The sequence below is a fragment of the Apodemus sylvaticus genome, chromosome 1 (genome assembly GCF_947179515.1).
Source record: "Apodemus sylvaticus chromosome 1, mApoSyl1.1, whole genome shotgun sequence".
Taxonomy (NCBI): domain Eukaryota; kingdom Metazoa; phylum Chordata; class Mammalia; order Rodentia; family Muridae; genus Apodemus; species Apodemus sylvaticus.
Window position 1 is genome coordinate 123,767,694 of NC_067472.1, and position 7,611 is coordinate 123,775,304.

General features: G+C 44.6%; 1 protein-coding gene across 1 annotated transcript in view; it reads right to left on the reverse strand.

Moving 5' to 3' along the window:
- Ctxnd1 (cortexin domain containing 1) overlaps positions 1-6,896 on the reverse strand; it is a 49,639-nt gene extending 42,743 nt beyond the window's left edge. Inside the window, exon 1 of the mRNA XM_052178133.1 lies at positions 6,699-6,896. The gene's annotated coding sequence lies outside the window, so the exon portion shown is untranslated. The remainder of the gene's footprint in view (positions 1-6,698) is intronic.
- Between the last annotated feature and the right edge of the window lie 715 nt (positions 6,897-7,611).

The following is a 7,611-nucleotide window of genomic DNA, read 5'->3' on the forward strand; positions in this document are numbered from 1 at the left end:
CACTCGAAAGATCTATCAGTTTGTTCAAAATGTGCATTGTTGCTACTACACCAGAATTTTCTGGTCTAGGGAGATCAAAATTGGGTCCTGACAGTAGTTTACAATGAACCTTCTGGATAAATTTTTTTTGTATCAGTCTCCTGTTTCTGCATGATAAGGTGTACTCTCATAATTAGGCTAGCTTGCCAAACACATTTCCCTGGGCCTACTGTGTGGTGAGCATGGTGCTGGATTAGCCACACATAGTTCTAAGCTCTCTTTAGGTTTAGGAGGCCATATTCCTGCCTCCTTCTCATCCAGAAGATCAGGATGGGGGATATGTGTGCTCATTTACCTGAATATGGAGTTAGGATCTGAAGCCATGCCAGGGGAGTTTGACAACAGTGGCTCCCGTGCATCTCCAGGATAATTACTCACATGATTCTGAAATGGGTCAATATGCCAAATGGGTCTTGACAACTAGATCTTTCTTCTCACCATTTTTACAACGTCTTAGAACAGCATCCATATAAGGAAGCTCTCTTAGATGCCCCACCCAACTGGAGCTTCTGAGGGCCTTTCAGAAGCATGCCTCTTGTTGAGTCAAAGGGTTAAGTTGGAGGTAAGGATTTTGGCTGCTGATTTCTAAAGGAGGTAAAAAAAAAAACCCCTCCTTGGGACCACAAGTTGGAATGCCCACTTCCAATTGTGAAGTAAAGGGACCTGGGGCAGAGTCTCAAATCCTTCATCTTCAACAATAGTCAGAAATTCTGTATCTTTCTCAGATAAAATCTCAGCTATCAGAGAAATCGCTGAAGAAGAAAATGAATTCTCAGAGTGCTGGATTTCAGTGGGCATGTATATTGATTAACAATGATGTCCTTGTTCACTTGAAGATGTGGCTGCTGGGGAGAGCACGACTTTCATTGCTCTGCTTGCTAAAAGTGGCAGCTTCTCTCCATTCTGCAGAGCTGAGAATGAATATGTTAATATTGTAACTGGGACACAGGGAAGGGGACACAGACTTTGCTGGTGACTGAACAATTCTGCTATAGAGTTGATGCCAGTGGAATGGAATTCCCTTCCTGGGAGTTTGGCCCAGAATATCTATTTGTCAAATCAATTGGCCCAGTGAAGACAAGGGCCCCTATGAGACTTCAGTTAATAAGAGAGGGCAACACTGTTTTCCAGGCATGGGGTCATCTTGGAAGATGAAGGCCATGCTGTTAATGAGGGTCTGGCTGGCAGATCCACCTAGCCTTTCAGAGTCCCAGAGGTCTCTGATCTCGTGCACAAAGCCTCCTTGCTTTGTGAGTGTGCTCTCTGACTTCTCAGAGTATAAACATTCCAAAGCATAAGTCTCATTCTGGTGTCTGAGCTGTATAGGTAACATATAATTTAAGCTAGACAGTCCAGGGTGAACACAGACATACCCCTATCAAGGCAAGCAGAAGAACATCAAATAATCTAGAATGGGTGGGTTTGTCTGAGGACACTTGGGACATGGCAGACTAGACGGAGGCACATTTTGTAAGATGCTCATTTGGCTTGGGAGAAGTAAAGATGTCAGGAAGGAAGGGCCAACCCTTTCAGAAGTTTTATCTTCATATCAATCACCTGTCTGAAAACTTCTGACTGCTTCCCATCAGTCATGGTACCTCACTAGGGATCATTTCTCAAGCCAACTCTATGCAACTCTTAAGGATTTCAAGGCCTCATTCAGTACCATGATCAATCAATAATGTCAGCTCTAGACATATGGAGGTATGACAAACACAAGGCATTTATTTACAGTCTTCTAGAATATAAGAAGTTCCATTTAAGCTAAGGAAAACCCACATTGCCAACAAGAAAGAGGCATGATGATTATATGCAATATCAGGTCACTTGCCAGTTGTCAATCTCCAGATGACAAACACATGTCATCATGCCCACAGAGCATGAAAATTCATGTCCAAGGAAAGGACATTGGACTTCATTCACCTTGTCTCTTCCAGCCTGGACTTCAGGAGCAGCAGCACAGTTCTTGCCTTTCTAACCTGTTCCAACCTCTGGGGTCACCTCAGGGTCCCTTCCTATCATTCTGTCCCAAGGGCAAAGAAGAAGTCCTTGGGATTCTAATGGGGCCAAATGCTAGATAGAAGTCAGATCTTTTAGATACAGAATATGAAACTCCCCAAGGGTCAGAGCAAAAACTATACATGAAAGCAAAATGTTGTTGGGGCTATTTGCTGACTACCCAGGGTCATATCTCCTGTCACTAGTAGGTCTCAGTAGAAACATCCGAGAGGTTCAAGTCTAAGTGGCTAAGTGCCTTTTTACTTCATTCCTCTGCCTGGGCCTGTCCTTGCCAAGTGAGACACTTCAGTCCTTCTATAAATATGTGTAACTATTATGAATCAATTAAAAGCAAAACAAAGACCTTTAAAAATTCTAAAAACTATTGAATGACAAGGTTGGGTCTAGGCCCTGAGGAGTAGCCCAGGGAGGCTCTTGTCTTGTTCTCAATGCTAGACCTGGGGTTCCTTGTCTAGCATTGTTCCAGGGATGGGCCTGAGTAGATTGGCAAGGGAATGAAGAAAAGAAAGATAAGCAGACACAGAGAGAGAAAACTAGGATCATGGAGGAGGCGGTCTCAGCTCTCTGCTAGAGAAACTGTAGCACTGCAGAAGTGCAGTTTGCTTATTATATAGGGTTTAACATGGAGACAGGGTTTACAGCATTCAATTGGATCAAGGAGACTGGTTTAACTAATCTTGGTAGAAGTAGTCTCTGTAGGAAAACAGTCTTCAGGCTCTAAATATCAGGTTGGGGCATCGGGAGAAGCTATTGCAGACATTGTCTGCACCCAATACCGGCATTCACACATGGGTTCAAGGAAGGCTTTGCTAGTTCCCTATGAGCCTCACCCTGGTGTCTGGGAAGTGTTGACATTTTCCCATGGGTCTGATGGCTTACCCATGTCAATAACACATTCTCAGGGACTTACTCACTCAGGGTTTTCTCTGCTCTCCACCCTAGGGTGAGGTTTGAAAGCTGTCCTTGGCAAGCAACCAGACAAGATACTAAGAAAGAGGATGAAGGCCAAGGTTTATGATCTCTGGTGGATGCTCATTTGTGTAGAGTGTCTGTGGCCTTTTAAGTTAGTGGCTCTAGGGGGATTTGAGAGTAGGTATCCCAACCCTAATTTTTCTAGACCATAGCGCCACTTCTCCACATTACTTTTTGGAATGACTTTCACAATGACACTTTTACCTGGAATGGATCAAAGCAATGTAATCAAAGGATCCTTTAGGGAATGTCTACCACAGACATCTGTGTTCAAGGACATGCCATGGAAATCTACTGACCACTATCATCCATTGGGAAACCACAGGAGCAGACTTTAGAAGGCACCAGCCAGGAAGAATTGGTTTTAAGCACTATGTGTCAAACACCTGCCATTGCTAGGCTTAGTCACATAAAGTATCAATTCCAATTACAGCTCCAGTTCCTACATCACCTCAGCAAGAAAGGCAGGTATTTCCCTCTCCTAAAAATTTAGAGACTGAGTCCTAGAGGCAGAGAGGAGCTTCTAAGGGATAATAGGTAAGTCATGGCCAATAACAAAGGGTTCCATCCATAGGTGTCAAACATGAAAAAAGACCTCATACAACAGAGTCTTAAGAAAGTGGAAGTGGTTATCACCATGAAGTGCACCTCTATGATTTTTGAGCATTGACTCTACCAGAGATTTTTTTCTTTAAGCAACTTCAGGCAAGTACAGTTCAGGGAAGAAAGGTATCATCTTCAAATATCTTCATTCCACTTTGGAACCCAAGTTCTCTTATCCATAATCAACTTTGATTAATTGAGATAGTTCCTCTATTAGTTTTTCATCAAAAATGTAGATAAAATGTGACTCTGAGGGTTGGGGAGATAGGTTGGTTGGTCAGGTGTCTGCTTAAAAACATAAAAACCCAGGTAAAAACTGGGCATAGTGGCTCTTGCCTGTGATACTAGGAAGTAAGGCAGAGACAGGAGTATCTCAGGCTATTTGGTCTAGAAGTATCACGTGAGAGATCCTCTTTTAATGAGTGAGGTAAAAGAGGTTGAGGAAGACACCTAATGTAGAATTCTGAACTCCACATACATCCCTCTGTGCATATGCATACTTGTGCATGCACGAACATTTACACACATAGACTCCACTACTCATGTACATATATAAAATGTTACGGTGAAAGTTGCATGAATGCACATACAAAATACTTAATTGTATGTCACATATTTAATGACTTTTCATTGTCATGCCAATTGTATGTCAGGTCAGCAATTGACTTGGCATTGATTATTCTGGAGTTTAATAAATAAGGGGACCAGAAAGGTCACTTGCTTAATGGCATCTGATTAGTTACAGAGCCAGGACCAGACTCCCTCATACACATACCCCTGAGCCTTTCCCTAAGGAGTCCAGGTAACTGATTTTCACAGCACCCATCCTGAGTCAGCAGGAAACACAACTCCTATTTGCCAGCCCTATGATGGGAATAGGCAAGGATGGCACATTAGGAATATTTCCTTCCAATGCAAATACTAAAACACGCCACTTCCAAGAACAAACTTCAGTCACTTAAAACACTCACAAATGGGGAGTAGCTCCAGAACCTTCCATGCCCAAATTAAGAGCCAGTGTGCCTTCCCCCACCCCCCACATTTGAACTCATTAGAAGAATTAACCTCAGAGACTTGGAACCCTGTCAGTTTTGTAAGCGGTGTTCCTTCTACTGCGGCCAGGCAGGATAATGTAAGGACATTTTCCTTGATGTTATTTCAGTTTCCACTTAAGTCTTAGAAATAGTGTTGAATTTGAGCCATGCTGTATGTGGACTGCCACAGGGATGCTGACTTTAAGACTGTGCTGTGAGATCGAGCCCTTGTAGTGTAAATATTTGTCAAAGAAAGATTAACTAGTGAGGCAATATATTCAGGATGATTGCATCTTTCATTAACCCGGTAAGGAAACAGGCTGGAAAGATACACAATTTGCTAAATCGCAGTAAGCAGCCATTGAATTTCTAGTTTTTTTTTTTTTTCAGGCACATACATGGGTGCTTTTCACCAATGTATACATATCCCACTCTGTCCTTGTTTATATCAGACTTACATTTTGTCCTTTAATAGCCTAAAAGTTGCTATGATTTTTCCACATGTAGGTGAATTCAGAAACATAGCTCATGCATTCATTACCTGCATTTTCTTCAGAAATAATAAATGGCATTATTGGAAAACTGATTAGGCAATTAATCCCTTGGAACCAGAGTATCTTAATGAAATGGTACATAGAATAAATGAATAGTTTCCTCACAGCTCCTGGCTTGGGCAAATGTAAGGCCATTTGCTTAAGAGTGCTATCTTAAAGTGGGGGTTTGTTTGCATACCCTCATGGGTTCTCAAAGCAGGTGCAACACCATACTGTGAGCTACCTCTAAAAATGTAACCTTTACCAAAGTCCAATTCGCAAGTCACACCCAAAGGCTTGGTGATCGGATTTATGATTGCCTAAACCTACTTTGCAGAAGACCATGAATTGCAACAAATCAGATTGTTACAGCCCTGCTCAGGAAAGAGCTTGCTGAGGGTGAGAGAAACCCGGGTCTGTGGAGCTGGACTGACAGTTCACTAGACAGCATACTTTGGGGGCAAGGGGAGGGGTATTAGCAAGATTACATGGATTATAGTGTCAGGCCAAAAACTTTGAATCTCTGGCTGGGATTTGGGAGGCCAGGGAAATCCCAGAGGATGTGAGGGTGGAACCTCCAAGCTGATGCAGAAGTGGTTATAAGGGAGCCTCTCCCGGGACGGCAGCAGGGACGATTGGTGAGACTTCATTTCTGGGTACATAGTCATGTCTTGAGAGATGATTGCGACACTAGGATCCTAGAGTGCAGCCAGTGAGAAGGTTCATAGCCTTGGAGAGAGGTTTCCCATTCCTGAACTTTCCCCTTGGGCAAAAAGACTATTATCAAATTTAGCACGATAACACAGTTTTCACAGAATCGACAGGAACATTCTCCACTGACGTGGGGGGAAATATTAAAAATCTTGAGTTAGGCTTTTCACAGAGATCATGACAAAAATCCTTGACATTTCTTTAGAAAGACTTCCACCGACAGAACTTTCCCCAGAAGTCCCATCAATCATGACCTTCATCAACTACACTGATGAGAATCTGTTCTCTGCTGCTGACAGTCACAAGCACATGGAATTTTCAGCCCTGAACTCTACAAGAGGGAATTGGTAACTTTGATTCAGTTTCAACACACACTCCTTTGGATCCCTCAAAGGTCGATGGAGGAGGGTGTTCGAAGGGGAAGTAATGAATCTGAACCCTGAATTAACAGCTCCCTGGGTGATGAGACCCGAGTCCCCCAAAGCTGCTGTTTGCTGCAAGGCTTTGCCTTGTGCCATTCCATCACAAGCGCTGCATTTATCGGGCCTCTCAAAATTGGCCCTCCTGGCTAACAGCTAAGGTTTTAGGCACTGGGCTGTCAAGGGGTCCTGGTGTCAAGTCCTCTTAGGTCTCCTAGCGGCCAAGGCTGGTCCAGGCCAGGCCCGCTGCTTTTGCAGATCCTGCTCCTGCTACCTGGGACGATCTCCCGCAGGGGGGGGGGGGAGAGACTGTGCTGAGCCCCCGCCCCGCCAGAAGGATGCTCAGGGTGATACTCCTGCAGTCTTACCTGGCCAAGCGAGTCGGATGTGCTCAGGGACCTAAATGGGCCAGCCCCCCAGCTCCGGAAGCCCGTGGCTCAAGCGCTGCGGTGCTTCCCCGGTGGCTCCAGGCAGGCTCCGGTCGCGCGCTCCCCATGTCCGGCTCAGCAGAGCAACCGGACTGCGGCTGAGTCAGCGCCCAGCGGCGGCGCGGTGAGCCCCGGGCAGCCGCCGAGAGCGGCTGTGAGCAGAGCCGGGGCCGCTCTGGCATTTTAAAGGCAAGACTTGGACGCTGTTCAAGCGGAAACGCAGGGAGAAACTTCGGCCCCCAGTGCAGTGCCGCCTGCTCCGGGAGGGCGCCCAGGCACTACAAAAGTCTCTCTATAAGGCAGAAAAGCAAAAACCAGACCCCCAAACCACGAAACTTCCTTACGCGAGGATTCTTAGAAATCTCTATTCAAGTTAGAGATCAGACTAGGAGGACAGTTTGGAAAGTGCTGGATGCAATTAGGGAAGAGAAAGAAGAAAAAAGAAGACAATGAAGTCTAAGTTACTGAGCCTGTGTCTTGGCATGTGTAATGAATGGGTCTAAGTTGGAAACCAGAAGGAAATCGCAGTTTTCAGGGATATATACGATTGTGTTAGAAAAATCCAAAGTAAAGACAACAGTTACATAGTAGTTCCCACAATGAGCTGGTAGAACATGATATAAACACAGTAAACTCACAGTGTTACTGTCAGTAATGTGGATGATAAATCCTCTCCTCACTAATAGGGCAATCATAAATATCTGGAAATATAAATTTGCTGTTAGGGTAGTCTTGCTTGGGGCTTTGCTGAGGTCCATTAAGTGAAGGCTGGTTCTTTCTGGTAAAAGAGCAGACCTACCTCTCTGTCTTTGGGTGGAGATCTACCACCCTAAGCTATCCAAAGCAGGAGAAT